This window comes from Mustela nivalis (genome assembly GCF_964662115.1).
Source record: "Mustela nivalis genome assembly, chromosome: 13".
NCBI lineage: Eukaryota > Metazoa > Chordata > Mammalia > Carnivora > Mustelidae > Mustela > Mustela nivalis.
In genome coordinates, this window is record NC_139032.1 from 3,085,032 (window position 1) to 3,109,770 (window position 24,739).

The 24,739-nt window shown below is 43.9% G+C and overlaps 1 long non-coding RNA gene across 2 annotated transcripts in view; it reads right to left on the reverse strand.

Annotated features, from left to right (window-relative positions):
* Positions 1-24,739, reverse strand: part of LOC309845857 — a 79,259-nt gene extending 54,520 nt beyond the window's left edge. Inside the window, exons 1-3 of one of the 2 annotated variants that reach the window (XR_014301550.1) lie at positions 24,305-24,739; positions 21,319-21,433; positions 21,097-21,154 (exon numbers count right to left, since the gene is read on the reverse strand). This is a non-coding gene — a long non-coding RNA (uncharacterized lncRNA). Of the gene's footprint in view, positions 1-21,096; positions 21,158-21,318; positions 21,434-24,304 lie in introns of both variants that reach the window. The other variant, XR_014301551.1, reaches the window with a different exon arrangement.

Sequence of the window (24,739 nt, forward strand, 5' to 3'; positions counted from 1 at the left end):
GGAAAATAGTGTGGTGGTTCCTCAAAAAATTAAAAATAGATTTTCCACATTATCCCATAATTCTACTTCCCATTGTATACCCCAAATAACTCAAATTAGAGACTTCAAGAATTACTTGTTCACTCATGTTCACAGCAGAAATTACTTGCTACAGCCAAAAGGCAGAAGAAACCCAAATGCCCATTGATAGAGGAATTGATAAATAAAATATGGTATGCACATAGAATGAATTAATATTCTTTAAAAAATTGTGTCATATTTAATTCCAATATTCAAAAAGTAAAAATACTACATGTATTAACCTTGAAGCATTAGCTTAAGTAAAGAAAGCCTATTGCGGGCGCCTGGGTGGCTCAGTGGGTTAAGCCGCTGCCTTCAGCTCAGGTCATGATCTCAGAGTCCTGGGATCGAGTCCCGCATTGGGCTCTCTGCTCAGCAGGGAGCCTGCTTCCCTCTCTATCTCTCTGCCTGCCTCTCCATCTACTTGTGATTTCTCTCTGTCAAATAAATAAATAAAATCTTTAAAAAAAATAAAATAAAATAAAAAATAAATAAAAAAAGAAAGCCTGTTGCAAAAGGACATATACTATTATTATTCCACTTAATATAAAGTACATAGAGTAATTAAAGTCATAGAAACAAAAAATAGGATAAATTCGGTGATCCCAGCATCCTGGGATCAAGTCCCACATCGGGCTCCTTGCTCAATGGGGAGCCTGCTTCTCCCTCTGCCTCTGCCTGCTACTCTGTCTGACAGTGCTCACTCTCTCTCTGACAAATAAGTAAATAAATAATCTTAAATTTTAAAAAATAGGATAAATTCATAGAGACAAAAACCAGGCAAAATTGGGGGTGGAGAAAATGTGGAATTACTGTTTAATAATTACAGATTTTCAGTTTTGTAAGAAAAAGTTCTGTGGATGATGGTGGTAATAGTAGCACAGCAATGTGAATGTACTTAATGCCACTGACTGGGCTTTTTTTTTTTTTTAAGATTTTATTTATTTATTTGAGGGAGAATGAGTGAGAGAGAGCATGAGAGAGGAGAAGGTCAGAGGGAGAAGCCGACTCCCTAAGGAGCTGGGAGCCCAATGCGGGACCCGATCCTGGAAGTCCGCCATCATGACCGGAGCCGAAGGCAGTTGCTCAACCAACTGAGCCACCCAGGCGCCCTGACTTGTGCTTTTAAAAACAGTTAAAATGGTAAGTTTTATGTGTATTTTTACCAGAATTTTTCAAGACATATACACATAAAGAAAAACTAAACAAGTTCATCACTAGTAGGTCTGCTCAACACGAAATGTTATAAAAGATAAACAGAATTGGCAATCCTTTACCTAGATGGACCAAGCAAAAGAGACAAGGCTCAAATTAATAAATTCAGATATGAATGTGGAGACATTATCTTTCCATAAAGAAAAAGAATCATAGGAGAATCCTATGAACAGTTTTATGCCAATAAGCTGTATAACCTAGATGAAATCAACATCTTCCTAGAAACAGAATACTAAAACTGACTCAAAGAAATAAAAATCTGAGCAGACCTACATCAAGTAAAGGGATGCAATCTGTAGTAAAAAACAAAACAAAACAAAAACACCCCCCCCAAAACCCAATGAAGAAAAGCTCAAAACTAAACGGCTTTACTAATAATTCTAGCAAACATTTAAAGAATTATCACCAATCCTCAAACCCTTCCAAAAAATACAAGAGGGAACATTCCATAATATCATTACACTGGCATCAAAGCCACATAAAGATACCACAAGAAACAAATATTATTCCCCTATCCCTCATAAACAGATGCAAATATAAAGACAGTCTCTTCAATAAATGGTGCTGGGAAAACTGGACAGCTATATGTAGAAGAATGAAACTCGACCATTCTCTTACACCGTACACAAAGATAAACTCAAAATGGATAAAAGACCTCAATGTGAGACAGGAATCCATCAGAATCCTAGAGGAGAACATAGGCAGTCATCTCTTTGATATCAGCCACAGCAACTTCTTTCAAGATGTCTCCAAAGGCAAAGGAAACAAAAGTGAATGAACTTTTGGGACTGCATAAAAATCAAAAGCTTCTGCACAGAAAAGGAAACCATCAAAAAAACAAAGAGGCAACCCACGGAATGGGAGAAGATATTTGCAAATGACAGTACAGACAAAAGGTTGATATCCAGGATCTATAATGAACTCCTCAAACTCAACACACACGAAACAGGCAAACATGTAAAAAAATGGGCAGAAGATAGGAACAGACACTTCTCGAATCAAGACATACAAATGGCTATCACTTATAAAGCTGGTGTGAAGGTTTAAATACAAAAATTGTGAAATCAATTACATCTTGAATCACAAATTGGGGCACCTGGGTGGCTCAGTGGGTTAAAGCCTCTGCCTTTGGCTCAGGTCATGATCCCAGGGTCCTGGGAACAAGCCCCACATTGGGCTCTCTGCTCAGTGGGGAGACTGTTTCCCTTCCTCTCTCTCTGCCTGCCTTTCTCCCTACTTGTATCTTTGTCAAATAAATAAATAAAATCTTTTTAAAAAATCACAAATTAAAAAATGTAAAATATGACATCATTTACATAAAATGAGGAGAAAATAAAAATGCAGTTATTTTAGAGTATGTTCAAACTTAAGTGACCATCAACCTAATATGGATTGCTGTATTCTTAAGATGTTCTAGATGAACCCCAAAGTAACCACAAACCAAAAACCTAGACACCCAGAAAGAATAAGCCAAACATAATACTAAAGAAAGTCATCAATTACAAGGAAAGAGCAAAAGAAGGAACAGAGAAGAGCTACAAAAACAACTAGAAAAGAGTTAACAAAATGGCAGTTTAAGTACATACCTATCAATAATTACTTTGAACTGAAATTATCTAAATGCTCAATCAAGAGACAAATGAGGGTGGAATGAATTAAAACCAGGAAGGAAAGAAAAAAAAAGTCTGATGCATCATTATGCTTGCCTATAAAAGACTCACTTCAGACCTTAGGACACATACAGACTGAGAGCTGAGGAACAGCAGCAACAACAGAACATTTATCACGACAAAAAAAGGAAAAGAAAAAAAGCTAGATAGCAGTACTTATATTAAACAAAACAGACTTTATTTTTTAAAAACACTTTTTAAAAAAGGATTTTACTTATTTATTTGAGAGAGAGAGAGAATGAGACGGGGTGGGGTCAGAGGGAGAAGGAGACCCCACCAAGCAGGGAGCCCAATGCAGGACTCCAGGATCATGACCCGAGTCAGAGGCAGTCACTCAACCCACTGAGCCACCCAGGCGCCCCAACAAAACAGACAATAGAACAAAGACTCTAACAAGAGACAAAGAAGGGTATCACATATAATGAGAAAGGGATCACACCAACAAGAGAATAAACCAATTGTAAATATCTATGCACCCAAGACTGCAACACTTAAATATATGAAGCAAATATTAAAGAGAGAAACTGATGGTAATACAATACTACTAGGTCACTAAACACTAATGGATAGATCATCCATGTGGAAAAAACAAGAAAACAGTGTCTCTGCATGACGTAATAGGCCAGATTGGACATAAAACATATACATAGAACATTTCCTCCAAAAAAACAACAGAATACACGTTCAAGTGCGCAAGGAACATTCTCCAGAAGAGACCACTTGTTAGACCACAAAACAAGCCCTGATAAATTTGAGACTGGAAGCATACCATGCATCCTTTCCAACCACAACAATATAAAACTAGAAACAAATTACAAGGAAAAAAGCTGGAAAAAAACCCCAAACATATGGAGGATAAACAATCTGCTACTATACAGCCATTGAGTCAGTGAAGCAATCAAGTAAATTTTAAAAATTCATGGATGGGTTAGAAGATGGCAAGATGCCAGAGCACTAGGAGGACTCTAGGCCTGCCTCTCCCACAAACCCAACTATACCCCAGAAATAGACCTGAAGACTGGCAGAACAAACTCGGACAAAACAAAAGGGAGACAAGAGGCTGCATCAAAGAAGGCAGGAAGTGTGGAGAGGCAGGCAATTCAGGAGACAGACTAGGGTCGCTGTGGTGGGGAGGGAGCCACAGTCCAGGAGAAGGGCAAGAGAGAGATTAACACACTGGAGCTCAGAGCAAAACCTAATTCCCATGGCAACTAGCTTAGAAAGCAAGATGGGCCAAAGTCCATGACTTCTGGCAACCAGTGGGGTTTAAAGCCTGAAGTTTTAAAGGTCAGTGGGCCTGGCTGGGAATAGAGCCTATAGGGTACAGTGCTGCTCTTGGAGTGAAGGCAGGCAAACAACTGGGGGACATATTGTGTGACAACAGGGATCTGATGAGCACCTGGGGCACACAGTGAGGAAGTCATGTGCTTATCTTATAGCACATCCCAGAGAGGCAGCATTCACGGAGAGACCCTCCTGGGAACAAAAGAACTGTCTGGAGCCATTTCTCTCCTCTACCCCCAGCATAAGCACAGGTCAAACTACAGGACCCAGTGTAGCATCAACACTCACTGCCTAATAACTTGCTTATACCAAGCTCCACCCTGACACACTCTGGTGGAACCACCCTTCCCAGTTACCAGCCTCAGTCCCAGTGTGGCAGGCCCCCTCCTCCAGACCTGCCCAAACTGCTCACACCCGTCCTCCAAATGGGAGGTTTGCGGAGTCTTGGTTCCTATGGCAGTGGCAACAGGTCTCTTTCCACGAGCAGATCAGAGTAAACCTAGTTAAAATGTACCACATTCAGGCCAGGGACCAAACACTGCCCACAGCACACAAAGAGAACCTCTGCAGATGACTGGCCTAAAGGATAAAGCAGCCAGCCAGTACTCAACAGCAGAGCACACGCAGCACACACTAGAGACACTCCTGGAAGCATGTACACTACAGGGCTCTATAGAACCTCTTTTGCACAAGGCCATTACTCTTGAGAACAGACTTAGCTGACTTTTCTAACACAGAGAAATAGTTACAGAAACATAGACAAAATGAGAAAAGGAATTAATCCCAAATGAAATAAAAGGACGAGGACATGGGTGGAGATCTAAGTGAAACAGATGCCCGAGGGAGTTTTTAAAGCAATGATCATAAGGATACTCACTGGACTTCAGAAAAGAGTAGAAGACAAGGGACTTTGAACACAGATATGGAATAACATACCAGAGATGAAGGGCTCAATAAACAAAATAAGAAACATGCTTGATGGAATAAACAGCAGGCTGGAAGAAGCAGAGGAATGAAATTCATGCCTTAGAAGGCAGAGTAATAGAAAGCAATCAGCTGAAAAAACGGGAGAAAAAAGAATTAAACAAAATGAGAAGAGACTTATGGAACTCAGTGACTCCATCAAGCATAGTAACATTTACATTGTGAGGATCCCAGAAGGAAGAGAGAGAAAAGGGGACAGAAAATATATTTGAAGAAATAATAGATGAAAATTTCCCTAATCTGGGGAAGGAAACATATTCAGATGAAGGAAGCACAGACAACCCCACCCAAATCAACAAAAGCAGATCCACATCAAGACTTAATTAAATTGGCAAAATATAGTGATTATTTTTTTTAAAGCAGCAAGACAAAAGAAAGAAGGAACAAACAGGGGAATCCCCATAAGGCTAGTGGGGGAATTTTTCAGGAGAAACTTAGCAGGCCAGAAGAGAATGCCATGATATATTCAAAAAGTGCTGAGTGGGACAAAACTGCAGCCACGATTACTCTAACAAGGCTACCATTCATACCAGAAAAGGAGAAAAACAGTTTCCCAGCAAACAAAAACTAAAGGAGTTCATAACCATGAAACTAGCCCTGCAAGAAATATTAAAGGGGACTCTGAGTAGAAAGGAGACCAAAAACAACAGTATTAAGGTAGGAAACACAAAAGCAGAGATAGAAGTATTTCTTTAAAAATCAATCAAGACATTTTAACAACAGTTTTCTTCCAATCCATGAGCAGAGAATGTCTTTCCATATTTTCATGTCTTCTTCAGTTTCTTTCATCAGTCTTTTATACTTTTCATAGTATAGGTCCTTCACCTCTTTGGTGAGGTTTATTTCTAGATATCTTATTATTTTGGCTTCAGTTGTAAAGGGGATTGTTTTCTTAAACTCTCTGCTATTTCATTATTGGTGTCCAGAAATCCAACAGTTGTGGTACCTATGTGGTTTAGTCGGTTAAGCATCTGCCTCGGCTCAGGTCATCATCCTACGATCCCGGGATCCTGGGATCGAGCCCTGCATCAGGCTCCTTGTTCAGCAGGAAGCCTGCTTCTCGCTCTCTCTCTTCCTCTGCCTGATGCTTCCCCTGCTTGTGTTCATGTGCACTAGCTCTGTCAAACACATTTTAAAAAAGAAATGCAGTGGTTCTCTGCACATTTATTTTGTATCCTGAAAATTTTTACTGAATTCATATATCAGTTCAAGCAGTTTTTTGGTGGAGTCTTTCGTGTTTCCTATGACATTGCGTCATCTGTAAATATTGTTTAAACGTCTATACTACCCAAAGCAATCCACGCATTTAACGCAATTCCTATCAAAATACCACCAGCATTTTTCACAGGACTAAAACAAACAATCCTAAAATTTGTATCAAACTGTAAAAGGCCCCGAAGAGTCAAGCCAATCTTGAAAAAGAAAAGCGAAGCTGGAGGCGTCAAAATTCTGGACTTTGAGTTATATTAAAAAGCTACAGGAGATGTCAAAGAGGTTACTGCCTATGTTCTCCTCTAGGATTTTCACGGATTCCTGCCTCATGTTGAGGTCTTTAATCCATTTCGAGTTTATATTTGTGTATGGTGTAAAAGAGTGGCCAAGTTCCATTCTTCTATACGTAGCTGTCCAATTTTCCCAGCACCACTTATTGAAGAGACTGTCTTTTTTCCACTAGATATTTTTTCCTGCTTTGTTGTTGTTTGATCACAGAATTGTGGATCCATATCTGGACTCTCTCCTCTGTTCCACTGGTCTATGTGTCTGTTTTTGTGCCTGTACCATGCTGTCTTGGTGATCACAGCTTTGTAGTAAAGCTTGAAATCAAGCAACATGATACCCCCAGCTTTGTTTTTCTTTCTCAACATTTCCTTACTGATTTGGGGTCTTTTCTGGTTCCATACAAATTTTAGGATTGTTTGTTTCAGCACTTTGAAAAATGCTGGTGGAATTTTGATTGAGATGGCATTGACTGTAGACTGCTCTGGGCAGTACAGACATTTTAATAATGTTTATTCTTCCAATCCATGAGCATGGGATGCTTTAGCATCTTTTTGTGTCTTCTTCAATTTCTTTCATGACTGTTCTGTAGTTCCTCAAGTATAGATCCTTTACCTCTTTGGTTAGGTTTATTCCAAAGTACCTTATGGTTCTTAGCACTATAATAAATGGAATCAATTCTCTAATTTCCCTTTCTATATTTTCATTGTTAGTGGATAAGAAAGCAACTGATTCCTGCGCACTGATTTTGTATCCTGCCACATTACTGAATTGCTATATAAGTTCCAGTAGTTTGGGGGTGGAGTCTTCTGGGTTTTCCGTATAAAGTATTATGTCTTCTGTGAAGAGAGAGAGTTTGACATCTTTGCCAATCTGAATACCTTTTATTTCTTTTTGTTGTCTGATTGCTGTCGCTAGGACTTCTAGGACTATGTTGAATAAGAATGGCGAAAGTGGGCATCCTTGTTGCATTCTTGATCTCAAAGGGAAGGCTGTCAACTTTCACCCATTGAGAATGATATTTGCTGTGGGTATTTCATAGATTTTATGAAGTTGAGGAATGTTCCCTTTATCCCTATACTTTGAAGAATTTTAATCAGGAACAGATGCTGTGTTTTCTCAAATACTTTTTCTGCATCAATTGAGAGGACCATGTGGTTTCTCTCTTCTCTTGATTAACTCTATCACATTGATTGACTTGCGAATGTTGAACCACCCTTGCGTCCCAGGGATAAGTCCCACCTTGTCATGCTGGATCATCATTTTAATGTACTGTTGGATCCTATTAGCTAGGATCTTGTTGAGAATCTTGGCATTCATATTCATCAGGGATATTGGTCTGATATTCTCCTTTTTGATGGGGTCTTTGCCTGGTTGGGGATCAGGGTAATGCTGGTTTCATAGAAGGAGTATGGAAGTTTTCCTTTTGTTTTTATTTTTTGTAACAGCTTCAGAAGAATAGGTATTATTTCTTCTTTGGATGTTTGGTAGAATTCCCCAACGACTCTGTCAGGTTCTGGGCTCTTGTTTTTTGGGAGGTTTTTGATCACTGCTTCAATCTCATTATAAGATATTGGTCTAGTCAGGTTATCAATTTCTTCCTGTTTCAGTCTTGGAAATTCATAGGTTTCCAGAAATGAATCCATTTCTTTTAGGTTGCTTAACTTACTGGCATATAGCTGTTAATAATAATTTCTGATGACTGTTTCTATTTCTTTGGTGTTAGTCATGATCACTCCCCTTTCATTCATAATTTTATTAATTTGGGTCTTCTCTCTTTTCTTTTGGATTAGTTTGGCCAGTGGTTTATCAATCTTATTAATTCCTTCAAGACATGTCTCCAAAGGCAAAGGAATAAAAAGCAAAAATAAACTTTTGGGACTTCATCAAGATCAAAAGGTTCTGCACAGCAAAGGAAACAGTCAATAAAACAAAGAGGCAACCCACGGAATGGGAGAAGATATTCATAAATGATACTACAGACAAAGGACTGATATCCAAGATCTACTAAGAACTCCTCAAACTCAACACTCAAAAAATAGATAATCACGTCAAAAAATTGGTAGAAGACATGAACAGGCACTTCTACAAAGAAAGCATACAAATGGCTAATAGACACATGAAAAAAATGTTCATCATCATTAGCCATCAGGGAGATTCAAACCAAAATCACATTGAGATACCATCTTTCACCAGTTAGAATGGTCAAAATTAACAAGACAGTACACAACAAATGCTGTAGATGATGTGGAGAAAGGGGAACCCTCTTACACTGTTGGTGGGAGTGCAAGTTGGTGCAGCCACTTTGGAAAACAGTGTGGAAATTCCTTAAGGAATTAAAAATAGAGCTACCCTATGACCCGGCAATTGCACTATTGGGTATTTACCCCAAAGATACAGGTGTAGTGAAAAGAAGGGCCATCTGTACCCCAATGTTCATAGCAGCAATGGGCACAATCACCAAACTGTGGAAAGGACCAAGATGCCCTTCAACAGACGAATGGATAAAGTAGATATGGTCTATACATACAATTGAATATTATGCCTCCATCAGAAAGGATGAATACACAAATTTTCTATCAACATGGACGGGGCTGGAGATTATGCTAAGTGAAAGAAGTCAAGCAGAGAGAGTCAATTATGCGGTTTCACTTACTTGTGATACAAAAGGAATAACATGGGAGGACTTTAGGAGAAGGAAGGAAAAGTGAATTGGGGGAAATCAGAGGGGAGATGAACCATGAGAGACTGGACTCTGAGAAATAAACGGAGGGTTTTGGAGGGGAGAGAGTTAGGGAGTTAGGTGAGCCTGGTGGTATTAAGGAGGGTACATATTGCATGGAGCACTTGGGTGTGGTGCATAAACAATGAATCTTGGAACACTGAAAAAATAAAATTTAAAAAAAATTCATGGAAACTAATGAAAATGAAAACACTTGGTCCAGGGGCACTGGTGGCTCAGTGGGTTAAAGCCTCTACCTTCGGCTCAGGTCATGATCCCAGGGTCCTGGGATCAAGCCCCACATCGGGCTCTCTGCTCAGCAGGGACCGGCTTCCTCCTCTCTCTCTTCCTGCCTCTCTGCCTACTTGTGATCTCTGTCTGTCTTATTTAAAAAAAAGAAAAGAAAACACTTCAGTCCAAAACCTATGGGATACTGCTAAGGCAGTCCTAAGGGGGAAAAACATAGCCATCTAAGCTTTAATCAAAAATAAAAAGAAAAATCCTGAATATACAAGCTAACTGTACACCTTAAAGAACTGGAGAAAGAACAACAAATAGAGACTAAGCCAAGTAAAAGAAGAGAAATAATAAAGCTTAGAGCAGAGATCAATGAATTAGAAACCAGTAATACAGTAGAGCCGATCAATGAAACTAAAAGCTCTTTCTTTGAAAGAATTAATAAGATCAATAAACCACTGGCCAGATTTATCCAAAGAAAAGCCTCCCCCGCTTGCAGACCCAAATTAATAAAATTATGAACGAATGGGGAGAGATGACGACTAACACCAAGGAAATATAGAAACAATTATTAGAAATCATTATGGCCCAGCAATTACACTACTGGGTATTTACCCCAAAGATAAAGGTGTAGTGAAAAGAAAGGACATATGTACCTCAATGTTCATAGCAGCAGTGTCCACAATAGCCAAACTGTGGAAAGAGCCAAGATGCCCCTCAACAGATGAACGGATAAAAAAGATGCGGTCCATACACACAATGGAATATTACTCAGCCATCAGAAAGGATGAATACCCAATTTTTCCATCAACATGGATGGGACTGGAGATTATGCAGAGTGAAATAAGTCAAGCATAAAATATCAATTATCATATGGTTTCACTTATTTGTGGAACATAAGGAACAGCACGGAGGATACTAGGAGAAAGAAGGGAAAAATGAAGGGGGTACTTAGAGGGGGAGAGGAACCATGAGAGACTACAGACTCCAAGCAACAAACCGAGGGTTTTACAGGGAAGGGGGCAGGAAGATGGGTTAGCTTGGTGATGAGTATTAAGGAGGGCATGTATTGGATGGAGTAGCGGTGTTTTATGCAAACAATGAATCTTGGAACACTACATCAAAAACAGAAATACTGTATGGTCACTAACATAATTTAAAAAAAGAAAAAATTATTATCAACAACTATATGGCAGGCAATAAATTAAGCAAACTGGATGAAATGGATGCATTCCTGGAAACCTATAGACTACCAAGACTGAAACAGGATGAAATTGATAATCTGAAGAGACCAATAACCAGTAACGAGATTGAAGTAGTGATCAAAACCTCTCAAAAAACAAGAGTCCAGGGCCCAATGGATTCCCATGGGAATTCTACCAAACATTCAAAAAAGAAATAATACCTATGCTCCTGAAGCTGTTGCAAAAAATAGAAGTGGAAGTAAAAATAGGCTCATTCTATGAAGCCAGCATTACCTTGATCCCAAAACCAGACAAAGACCCCAACAAAAAGGAGAATTACAGACCATTATCCCTAATGAACATGGATGTCAAAATACTCACCAAGATACTATCCAATAGGATCCAACGGTACACTAAGAGGATAATTCTTTTTTGTTATAAATTAATTAATTTATTTTCAGAAAAACAGCATTCATTAATTTTTCACCACACCCAGTGCTCCATGCAATCCGTGCCCTCCATAATACCCACCACCAGGTACCCCAACCTCCCACCCCCCCGCCACTTCAAACCCCTCAGATTGTTTCTCATTCTCACCACTGTTGTTCAACATAGTACTAGCTGTCCTAGCCTCAGTAATCAGACAACAAAAAGAAATAAAAGGCACTCAGATCAGCAAAGAAGTCAAACTCTCACCTTTCACAGATGACGTGAAACTTTATGTAGAAAACCCAAAAGACTCCACCCCCAAATTGCTAGAACTCATACAGCAGTTCAACAACATGGCAGGATATAAAATCAGTGCACAGAAATCAGTTGCATTTCTATACACTGACAATGAGACAGAAGAAAGAGAAATTAAGGAATCAATCCCATTTACAATTGCACCCAAAACCATAAAATACCTAAGAATAAACCTAACCAAAGAGGTAAAGGATTTGTACTCTAAAAACTACAGGGGGGTCTGGGTGGCTCAGTGGGTTAAGCCTCTGCCTTAGGCTCAGGTCATGATCTCAGGGTCCTGGGATCGAGCCCTGCATCAGGCTCTCTGCTCAGCAGAAAGCGTGCTTCCCCCTCTCTGCTGACTGCTCTGCCTACTTGTGATTTCTCTGTAAATAAATAAATAAAATCTTTTTTTAAAAAAGAAATTTTTAAAAAACTACGGAACACTATGAAAGGAACTGAGGAAGACAAAGAGATGGACAATATTCCATGTTAATGCAATGGAAGAATAAACTTTGTTAAAATATCTATGCTTCCCATGCATTCAATGCAATCTCTATCAAAACACCATAAAAAAATACCATCGACATTTTTCACAGGGCTGGAACAAATTATCCTACAATTTGTATGGAATCAGAAAACAAAACAAAACAAAACAGGCAGAGAAATGTTGAAAAAGAAATACAAAGCTGGTGGCATCACAATGCCTGACTTCAAACTATATTATAAAGCTGCGATCATCAAGACCATAGGTACTGGTACAAAAACAGATAAATAGATCAATAGAACAGAATAGAAAACCCAGAAATGTACCCTCAACTCTGGTCAGCAAATCTTTGACAAAGCGGGAAAGAATATATCTAATGGGAAAAAATCGTCTCTTCAATAAATGGTGTTGGAAAAATTGGGACAGTCACATGCAGAAGACTGAAACTGGACCATTCTCTTATACCGCACACAATGATGGAACTCAAAGTGGATGAAAGACCTAAATGTGAGATAGGAAACCACCAAAATCCTAGAGGAGAACACAGGAAGGAACATCTTTGACCTCAGCCACAGCAACTTCTTGCTAGACATGTCACGAAAGGCAAGGCAAACAAAGGCAAAAATGAACTATTGGGACGTTATCAAGATAAAAAGCTTCTGCACAGCAAAGGAGAGTCAACAAACATAAAAGGCAACCTATGGAATGGGAGAAGACATTTACAGATGACATATCAGATAAACGGCTGGTATCCGAGATCTATAAAGAGCTTATCAAACTCAACACTCAAAACACACAGGGCACCTGGATGGTTCACTGGGTTATTAAACCTCTGCCTTCAGCTCAGATCATGATCTCAGGATCCTGGGATCAAGCCCCACGTGGGGCTCTCCGCTAGCCGGGAAGCCTGCTTGCCTCCCCCCCGCCCCAACCCGGCCTCTTTGCCTCCTTGTGATCTCTGTCTGTTAAATAAATAAATAAAATCTTTAAAAAATGAGCAAAGAAGACCTACAAATAACAGACCCATGAAAAAATGTTCAACATCACTACCATCAGAGAAATACAAATGAAAACCACATTGAGATAACACATTATACTAGTTAGAATAGCTAAAATTAACGAAACAGGAAAAAAACGTTGGCTGAGGATGTAGAGAATGGAGAACCCTCTTGCACTGTTAGTGGGAATGCCAGCTGGTACAGTTACTTTAGAAAACAGTATGGAAGTTCCTCAAGAAGTTAACAATGGAGCTCCCTACCCTATGACCCAGCAACTGTACTACTGGGTATTTACCCCAAAAACACACAGAGGTAGTGAAAAGAAGGGGCACATGCACCCCAATGCTCATAGCACCTATGTCCATCATAGCCAAACTGTGGAAGGAGCGGAGATGCCCTTCAACAGATGAACGGATAAAGAAGATGTGGTACATACATACAATGGAATATTACTCAGCCATCAGAAAGGATGAATACCTACCATTTACAACAACGTGGATGCAAGTGGAGGGTATTACACTTAAGTGAAATAAGTCAACCAAAGAAAGACAGTTATCATATGGTTTCGGTGATATGTGGACTATAAGAAACAGTGCAGAGGATCATAAGGGAGGGAGAACTGAATGGAAAGATATCAGAGAGGGATACAAACCAGGAGACTTCTGACTCCGGGAAATAAACTGAGGGTTGCTGAAGGGGAGGTGAGGGGGGCGGTTGGGGTAACTGGTGGATGGGCATTAAAGAGGGTATGTGATGAGCCCTGGGTGTTATTAAATGCAACCGATGAATTATTGAACACATGTGAAACTAATGATGTATCTTATCTTTGTTAACTGAATTTAAAAAGATGAAGTCTAAAAAAATTAAGTGACCTACAGATTCCATAAAACCCACACTTTTTTATTTGAGAGAGAGGGAGGGAGGAGAGGGCAAAGGGAGAGGGAAGGAGAGAATCTCAAGCAGGCCCTATGCACAGCATAGAACCTGACGTGGGGCTCTATCTCAGATCATGACCTGAGCCAAAATCAAGAATCAGATTCTCAATCAACTGAGCCACCCAGGCACCCCCACAGAATCCCTATTAAAATCCCAATGGAATTCTTTACAGAAATAGAAAAAAACAATCCAAAAATTCATACAGAATCACAAAAGATCCTGAACAGCCCAAACAGTTTTGGACAAGAACAAAGCTGGAGGCATCACACTTCCTGATTTCAAAATATATTATAAATCTATAATATATTAGTACTGGCATTTAGACCTATAGATCAGTGGAACCAAGAGCCCACAAATAAAACCATATATAGTGTGATCTTCAAGAAGGATTCCAAGAACTCACAGTGGGGAAAGGTTAGCCTCTAAGAAATGGTGGGAAAAAAAGATCACTACATAGTTAAGAGTGAAACTGGTTCCTTATCCAACTTCATCTACAAAATTAAATGAATAAAAAAAATTAAGACCTGAAACTGATCAAAACAAAGGACTAAAACTTCTTAACATTAATCCAGGCGATAACTATTGGATCTGATACCAACAGCAATGACAACCAAAAGGTAAAAACAGACAAGTTGATTTGCATCAAACTAACCGCTTCTGCACAGCCAAGGAAACCATCAAAAAATGAAAAGGGAAGCTATGGAATGGGAGACAATATTTGAAACTATGTATCTGACAAGGGGTTAAGATCCAAAATATATGAGGAATTCCTTCAACTCAACAGCAAAATAGCAAATAATTCAAAAGAAAGTCAACCAAGTATTTGAATAGCTCTTTTTCCAAAGACCTATAAATGGCCAACAGATGTAAGAAAAGTTGCTCAGTATTACTAATTGTCAGGCATTTGCAAATTAAAACCACAATGACGTATGACCTCACAACTGCTAGAACGGTTGGGGTATTTCACACTGCTCATTCTGCCACTGGGATGTATTTTGCATCTTCATGGCCTGCCATCCAGATGCATTGATAAAGGTTATGTTTAGTTTGCTGGGATGGGTCAACCAGTTTGACTGCTACTCGGCACATACAAGCGCTTGGTCATAACTGCTTACCTCTGAACATCATTTTCATCACCTGAAATGTGAGACAATAATGTACCCACTAGGGGTTTTTTTATGGATTTGGCAAGCATGAGTATGAATGTATGCCTCATAGTGCCTGGCACATGCTAAAAACTCAGTGGGGCAGTGATGATGCAAATTTACTTTTCACCAGAGCCTGATGAATGCAGCTGGGCACTCAGTTTGGGTCTGTTCTTCCTTTACCGGTCCAGGACACCAAGAGTTTTGGCTGTTGACATTTGGATCACGGGAAACAAGCGGCCATCTAATTTAGAACATTGAGAATTTTATACCCAGTTTATTTTAACTTATATGCTATGCCTGCTTCACTGCATTTGAACTATGAGCCATAGGAGTTTAGGTTTTTTCGTGAGCAACATTTGGGTTTGTTGCTTTGCAGGGTGCCATGCGTCCTGTGCCAGCTGGCTTAATTTGTTCTGCCTCCCAGTGATAGGAGCTGACAGTGATCGGGCCGACGACATGCCCTGCAGGCAAGTGATGAAGACTCAGTGCTCCCATCCTTGAGGGACATGTGTGCCACTAGGCAGCAGGTTCACAGGTCCCGTTGACAAAGTGGACCATGCAGTTCATTCACTCGTGGATGGCCTGGTGTCTCTTGTGTCAGTGGTTACAGTTCCTGGAGTTATGATACTCACTAAGACACTGACCAGCTTCCCACTTTAGCCTCGAGAGAGATGAGAGAGACATTGTAGGACAGTGAAGCAGGGTGAGGGCCAAGAGAGAAACAGGGCAGATCTCAGTCAGGAAGGCACTCCATAAAGAGAATAGAGAAGCATTCTAACATGAGGAAACAGAAAATGAAGAGACCCCAGTGTGCCTTTCAAGAACAGAAGGAAGGCTGCTGCACCTGGGGCTCATGACCACGGCCAGCGGGGCGGCAATGAGAGGAGGTCAGACCAGAAGGTGCCTGGGAAGGGACACAATGAGGGGCCGAGTTTGTTCTGAGAACAGTGGGTGCCAAGTAGGCGGAAATGAGAGGCAGGAGGATGGTGTGAGAACATGGGGAAGAGGAATCCCTCCTACCTGGAGAAGGTGACTCTCACCCACGGTGTCAGGGGAAGAAAGCAGAGTGGGAATCAGGGGCAGGCTGGGGAAGGACAGGGAGACCTGACATGCAGGAGGCCTCACGCTGATGTCGCCAGAGGGCACAAAGTACAGTAGAACATATGCACAGACAGGCCAGTCAGCAGGGCCAGGCCTGAGAAAGACCCTGCGAGGAACTTGGCCCTTACCCTCTGTGGGAGCCATCCAAAGAAGAAAGCAGATTCCTCCCTCAGGAACTACCCTTGCATCTACCACTTCCTGGCAGAGTTCACCCAATGGGTCACTCCCACCAGCACATTCTGGAGAGAACTGGTCAAGTCTGACCTCCTAGAGGAGAAACCCTGATCTCCCAGCCACTCCGCTGAGGACAGGACTCCTGGGGCAGTCAGCCCCACTCTGCTTCCAGCCACTAGCAGAAGTGATATTGCCAGACCCATCCAGGTAAGCTTAAGAAGACCACTGACCATGCCAGGGGAATGGCTGCTCTAGAACAGAGACTGGATGACTCTGAGCAACAGAAGATCACAACAAACAAGGGTCAGTCCATATGGGAGAGCCTCACAGTCACCAATATGCCCCGTGTCCCCCTCCTACACCAACACACACTCCAGCTAGACACAGTGAGCCACCATCACAGTCCCACAGAGCTCTGCATGTCTCCGAACACACAAACCCTACCCACCAAGATGCCTACTAGTGCACCTAGAACTTTCATATCCCAAACAGACATACACCTTCAACCGCAATAAAATTACAGCCATGGTCTTGAATACAAAAATGTACTCCCAACCATCCCCCAATAATCAAACGCTAAATACGCACATCCTCATATCTAAAAAAATCCACTCAGCCCTGTATTACTCCCCATTGAAATCACACAAACCTTCCAACAATAACTGAATACATTAAAACCAAACTCACATACTTAATATTAAACACAATCCCATAATCCTAAATATACCACATATAGTCCCCCAGAACTGTTAACGTCCACTTACGTGCAATGCCTCCAAAACTCAACACACAAATACCATCCAATAGATACACATGGGGTTTCCTACTTTCTCCTAAATACTCCTCAAAAGAATGACTTCACCACCCCAATACAAACATATACCTGTCTCCCTCTTGATATCCTATAAATGGCATCTATACCCCCCAATTACAGACACATAACTCACAACACCCCACTACACTGACAAGCTGAAGCTCCCAAAGCCCTCTACTCCCTAAATTCTTACCCTGACTAAATAAGTATACTCACAGCCCTGATAGTGCAAATAGACATAAAACCAACACACAAAGCATTAACACATAACATTAGGTCTTCTCCAATGCACAGACACATATTCACCATAGTTTCAAAATGCATAGACACACACACTATGCCACACCAACTATATACTCACGGCTCTCACTGCCCCCCAGATCGTACATACACAGTTGCCACCCATCTTTAAAATTATCCTGAACCATCCACCCCCCAAAATACACCCATAGGTTCCCCCCATACCGATATGTCTGGATCCAGGTTTTCTCCCCAAACTCCTTCTAAACACAACACACACACACACACACACACACACACACACACATACAGCAATCCCTCCAATTTCTGTCCCTACCCAAGGTATCCAGAAAAAAATAAATACTCATCAGATCTTCTTAAACCTGAATATACAGGGGCGCCTGGGTGGCTCAGTGGGTTGAAGCCTCTGCCTTCGGCTCAGGTCATGATCTCGGGGTCCTGAGATCCAGCCCCGCATTGGGCTCTCTGCTCAGTGGGGAGCCTGCTTCCTCCTCTCTCTCTGCCTGCCTCTCTGCCTACTTGTGATCTCTCTGTCAAATAAATAAATAAAATCTAAAAAACAAACAAACAAAACCCTGAATATAAAGAGTCAGTCCCTCAAACCTCTTAAAATACACAAGAACTCTTCCAAATTCATTACACTTCAAGAACCCCTACATAAATACCCACATGTGCAACCTTTAATGCCCCAAATATACATGCACCCAGAACATAAGCAATCCCCAACCCTCAAATATATGTATTAGATTCCTCACTAAACACTCTGAATTTACACACACCACAGCCCACCCTGTGCTATGGACACTCTATACACCCACACCAACTTCCTACCAGCACTGTGAACATTCAGAGGCATTCACACAATGACAGTGTGTACACAGCGTGTACACAAGCACACACTTGTACACAGAGCTCCAACCTCATGATGAGAGAACAGCTCTTCTGAGGGGCTGCCAGCACATTCTACAGCATGACAACCTGCTCACACCCAGTCTGGACAGTTCCATAAAGACCTGAGCTCAGAATTCCCACCCCAAGCTCCCACTCTACTTTTCCTAGGGCACCTTTACAGGTAACCACTAAAGACGGGAGACCACGAAAATTTAGGGACCTCCTCCCCAACCACCTGTAAGTTCTCAGTGCTTGCTACCCTGCTCTCTATGTCCTGCTGGCTGGGACCTGAGACAGAGAACTGCCCTTCCATTGCACACACCCCATTACTGGGATCTGTAAGTAAATGCTGTGACTCCATGTCCTTTGGAGGGGCTGAACTGAAACTGTGCCTTCACTTCCCCAAATTGGGAGTGCAGGTGCTGAGGGAGCTCCCTCCTTCAGCAAATCATACCCTGCAGGTTCTCAATACAGTGTACCAGGCTCGGGACCCCCAACATACCTCCAAACCATATACAAGGGGCATCCCCACCTCCCCAGACACAAGCACACCCCTCCATGCTCCCTGACTTGACCCACACAAACACTCACGGCCCCAAGACGTATATACACAATTCCCTCCACCTTGAAGACACTCACACACTAAGAATCTATGTAAAGAAATTGCTAAAAGCTCTAACAGGCAGGAGTCTGATGACAATGGCATGCGTCCCGGGTGGACAAGAGCACCTTTGGGAGACAGCGTCAGCCCCCTGCTCCCTCAGGGATGGCGGCAACTACAGAGAATAGCCTTGCCCGGGGGCATCCCGGAAGGCATTTGTCTCATGGGCTGATGAAGGCCTGGCCGATTTCTTCCAACGGCGACAGCTCTGAGAGACCGCATAGCTCATCAGCTCCAGGAGGAGAAGCAGAGGCTGTTCCGGAGTCTGCCGAAAGACCACTGTGCCCAGTTCTTCCTGTTTCTACCCTCACAGGTGCTGTTTAGTAAATACCTTGTTTCCTAAACTCTGTGTCTGCTTCTGTGTTCCAAACTATGACACTCTACACACCCATGACAATTATCAAGCATCAAGGAACACAACAAAGACCCCTCTCCTGGCTCTTACATTCCAGGGAAGAAAAGAGATAATAAACATATGGTCATCACACGGACTTGGATGCATGCCTGTGCACAGTCAGGACTGTGACAAAGGACTCTTGATATCTTGGGACGAAGTGGGGGAAGGTGCAAAAAGATTTGTAAGTCAGGACAGGTTTCTTGCTCAAAGCAGGAGAAAGCTGCAGGAAGGACGCAGACCACTGGCCCCCAAGCTAGAATTCTCCCAGCATCCCCAACTACTAGCAGCCACAGGAGCAGAGTCTGGCTGAGGGTGGAAGAATTTACCTCCCGACGTGCTCCCAACCCCTCGCCCCGCAGAGTCAAAGCCTGCCTCTAGCCTCGGCCCGAGTCCCATCTTTTCCCTCCTCTGTTCCTAGTGTCCCACTGACCCTGTTCTGCTTGTCCTGGTCTCTGTCGGTTGTAAGCCTCCTCTCTTGGGCCCTAGCAGACATCAGAACAGGGTCCTCTGTGTGGAGAAAGGGGAGCACTCTTACACTGTTGGTGGGAATGCAAACTGGTACAACCACTCTGGAAAACGGTATGGAGGTTCCTCGAGATGTTAAAAACAGAGCTACCCCAAAGATACCGAGGTTGTAGAGAAGAAGGGGCACATACACCCCAATGTTCATAGCGGCAATGTCCACAATAGCCAAACTGTGGGAGGAGCTGAGATGTTCTTCAACAGATGAATGGAAAAAGAAGATATGCTTCATATATACAACGGAGTATTACGCAGCCACTTAACACACCAATGCGCATGGAACTGGAGGGTATTCTGCTAAGTGAAATAGGTCAATCAGAGAAACACAATTATCGTAAGGTTTCACTCAAAGGGGAACGAACATAAGGAATCGTGCAGAGGACCATAGGGGTGAGGGGGACTGAACGAGAAGAAATCATTGAGGGAGACAAACCTTATGAGACTCCTGACTCTGGGAAACAAACTGAGGGCTGTGGAGAGGGAGGTGGGTGGAGGGCTGGGGATACTGGGTGATGGGAACTGAAGAGGGCACGTGGCACAGTGAGCACCAGGTGTTGTTATATTCAGCTGACGAATCACTGAACATTGTATCAAAAGCTAATGATGTATGATGTGTTGGCTAACTGAATTTAAATCACAAAATTAAAAAAGAAAGAACAGTGTCCTTTGTAGGAACAGTTCCCTAGTGGCCACAGAGCCACCTTGTGTTGCTGCATGTTCCTCAGATCCACTCTTGTGTTGCTGCATGCCCCAGGGCGGTTGAGAGGGTTCAGGTCCTCTCTCCCCAACAACTTCTGAGAAGTAGAGCAAGTTGGAGCTTCTAATGGCCTGGCCAAAGGGGCCACTCAGTACGAATCCTGAGGACTCAGGATTCCTTCTGTCCATGGAGATACGGGGAACACAGGCTATGCCCCATGATACACACTCCGAAAAGAAACTTGGGGCCCCAGAACAACCAGCTCTGACTAGCCTCGCCATTCCAGCAATTTCCATTCATTCCATCTGAGTGGGGGGTGTTCAGTGCTGGTTCAATACCACAATATTCCTATTTCTCTCCCTTAAATCTCAGAGTCTACATCTTCCCATCTCAAAGACAAGGCACATTAAGCCCAAGAACGTATACCTTGTACATATATTGCATTCTCTTCAGAATACTCTTCAACATAGAAAAGCAGGCAGAGCTCCATTCTGCTGACAAAACACAATACAATTAGCATACCCCACCGGCATTTTATTGGGGACAGGTTATGAAGGAGGCAGGGAGAGCTACTAGGAATCCACCCGTACTAAGAAAGTCAGTTCAAGAAGCTGGCGATAGCACCTTCTTTTGGAGGGAGATTCAGGAGACTCACCATAAGGAAGGCCCACAAATGCTGGGTGGGTCCAAGGGAGGTGGGAGGCAGGAGGCAGCTATGTGGCCAGCTGGTGGCCATGCTCATCACGTGGCTGGTGGGTTTGCAGCTCCACCTGGACAGAGGAAAGAGCATCAGGTTTTCCTCTCAGAGAAACATGAAGCTATGTGCTTCCCAGTGTTAGGAGCATCCTGAACATTCAGAAAAGAAAGGAGAGCATTTCTAAAGGGTTTGGGAACCCGAGAGCCATATCCATTCAGAGCAGAACATCCCAGTCCTCCTGGGTCACAGCCCCTAGCTCTTCTTCATGGACAAAGCCTCCCCAGCCCCAGTCTTGTCAGTTCGCTGACCCCAAGGGGTCCTGCCTAGCCCTGAGGACTCAGGTTTCCGCTGAGATAGGCTGGTTGAGAACTAGTGATTCCCAACACTCCCCATGACTCTGGGCAAGTGGTTCTGCAGGCTTTCACCTCCTGGACCCATGTAGAGGCTGTTCTTGCCTACCAGCCATGCTCCAGAAGAGACAATGATGCCTGCAGCTTACCTAGGGGATTTACAAGGGGCTGTCTGGGAGAGCACGCTCTCTTGACCTCCTCTCCAGGAATCCCCACAACGTTCTGAATGTTGCCTGTCACAGCAACAACCCATTTATGAAGGCTCTGCTCTGCACAGCCATGTCTACCAGGGCCATCCATCTTGGGATGCCCTGATGCAAGGATCACAAATCCTGAAGGAGTGTCCACCTGCCTAACATATAAACACCGCTGAACCTACCTGCACGAAGAACTGGAAATCACCAAATATATAGGGATCCTTTGGCCCTAAAGAATGGGCCAACCTGATTAGGAAATGCAGCGGTTCAGAATGACAAGGGTCAAGGCACACATACAAGGGCCCAAAGCTCTGGATGCCCCCACTCCCACACCCAATGATGCCTGCTTCACACACAGACACCAGGGGTGTGCTGGTCAATACTTCATAAAATGCTCTCAGAGGAAGGTGGGAAAGGCTTCTGTTTGTGGTTTTTACCTGGCATAAATATTCCCAGCATGACTAATTTCAAGCTACCTACCTAAAGCCATTAAACACAGAACTAGGAAAAGAGATGCACCACTGACCATCCCAAGTTAGTAGGAGCCAGTTCCAGTGCACCATATACCCTCTCATAGAAGTATGTGCACACAATCCGCTATACGCCAAGTAGGGAATCAACTCCCACCCCAGATACATACACAAAACACTATGTATATCTGTGCATATGTGCATATATATACAAATAGACATACACGAATACACACAGATCTCCTAACACACACACACACACACACACACACACACATTTCTATCCTCATCCTGAATTACAGAAACCACCTTCTACTATCTACTACCAAACACGTTCAGACACAGAGTGGTACTACCCAAAGAAACACACTCCGAATACTCCTAACTTCAAACCTTACGAACAAACTTGATGATTCATGCAGGTGGTGCTGGATATATCCAAAATCCAGTAGATATACACAAACCAATATGTGTGTGTGGATGCATATATACACATATGCGCGCGCACACACACACACACACGTCACAAACATCCCTCACAATGCATACATGAAACAACTTCCAAATCCCAAACTATCTCTAGTGAGTGGCAGTCAGCTTTCACACCTGCAAATACTAAAAATCATATCACAGACCTCTAATACAGAGAAACACAATTCTCCAACTCCCCTGTATGAACACTGAGCCCCACCTCCCATCAGATACATGCATGCTCACTTTCCAAAATACACAAGCTTAATGGCCCCCTACTGAAAAATACAAACACACGGCCCCAGCAAATATTCCTCCAAATAACCATGGTCCCTGAATACACACACAGACTCAATACACACACATCTCTCCACAAGCCCGAAATACACCTGAAATAACCCCGTATACGACGACTATGCAAATTTATCACCCACCCCGTTTCACATACACGTATGCCACACCGCCTCTACATACATAACCTCACAGTCCCAGATGCTCATACACAATCAACTCTTCCATCTCGCACAATCGTCATACAAAACCCGTATCACACCTCTAAACCCCCCACCAGTGCCATAAAACAATTCACAGGTCTGGCCTCAACACACCCATCCGAACAGGACATGGGCCAGTCAGAAAAGATACACAGAACCATTCGACGTGCGCGGACACACCAGTGATCCTCCTGCACTGCCCGTGGAGAAAACCCAGCGCCTCTACCTGAACCCACACACACTTTTCCAAGCACGCCCCTACCCACGTGCACATACGCTTTCAAATCTGCCCGGACTCCCACGGATCGCCCAGTCGTGCGGGGAAAGTCACACTTACCATATTCCACTCAGCCCCGAATGACACACCGCTAAGCAGCAGCTCCTTGACTCTGGATGGACCCTGACCTCTTCACGCCCTCCTGACCGCACTCAGCCCGCTCTCACACACACGAGCTTCGCCGCCCCTTTTCACAAGCAGCCACACAGCAGCATACACCTGCCCACTCGGACCTAACAAGCCGCTCCAAGCCCCACCTGTGCTCCCCTCCGGCCCGGCCGTCGCACCTGGAACCACTACGGCTCCTCACCGCGGACCCGGCCCCAGGGCCTCCCGCCCGCCGCCCCAGGGACCAGGCCAGCCGGCAGCTGAGGGGAACCCACGAGCCGCCCAGGACAGCAGACGCTTCGGCCCCGGAACCTGAGACCCACAAGCCCGTACCCCGAACACAGACCCCACACCCGTGGGCCTCTCGAGACCCCAGACTCCAGAGCGCGGCCCCAATCCCTTAGACCCTCTGAATGCTAGACCCTTGAGCGCAGACCAAACCCTCAGACCCTCCATAACCTACAGCCCAGACCCCAGAGACCGGAGCACTGACCCCAAACACGCGGGCCCCCCGGGAGGCCAGTCACCCAACGCGGAGCCCAGACCGCGGCCCCAAAAACCCAGGCACCGACCTCACCCCTACAAGGTCAGGGTGCAAAGAGCCCGCCCGAGGGTCTGCGCGACGCACCTCAGCATGCAGCGAAGCCTCAGACACGGGTCGGCCAGGACTCCGGTCCCCGCGGGCCACTCCTCAAGGGCGCACACAATGCCAAGCAGGAACACCACAGACCGCGGGCCGCCACCCCTGCACGCCCGGGAGCTCGCGCCCGCAGCAAGCCCACCTCGCGCAAGCACCCGGCGGCCACGCACGGCCCCGCCCCCGGCCGCAGGACCGTTAGCGACCCCGCCCCCGAGCCCGCGCAGGCGCGCCTTCTCCCGCGGGCAGCCTCAACCGAAGCTGGGAGCCGTTGCGGGGGAGGGTCCGGGAGACGTGCAGCCCCGCCCCTCGGGAGGGGTGCGCGTGCGCGTGCGCGTGCGCACGACGACGTGGGTCTGCGCCCGCGTGGGCGCG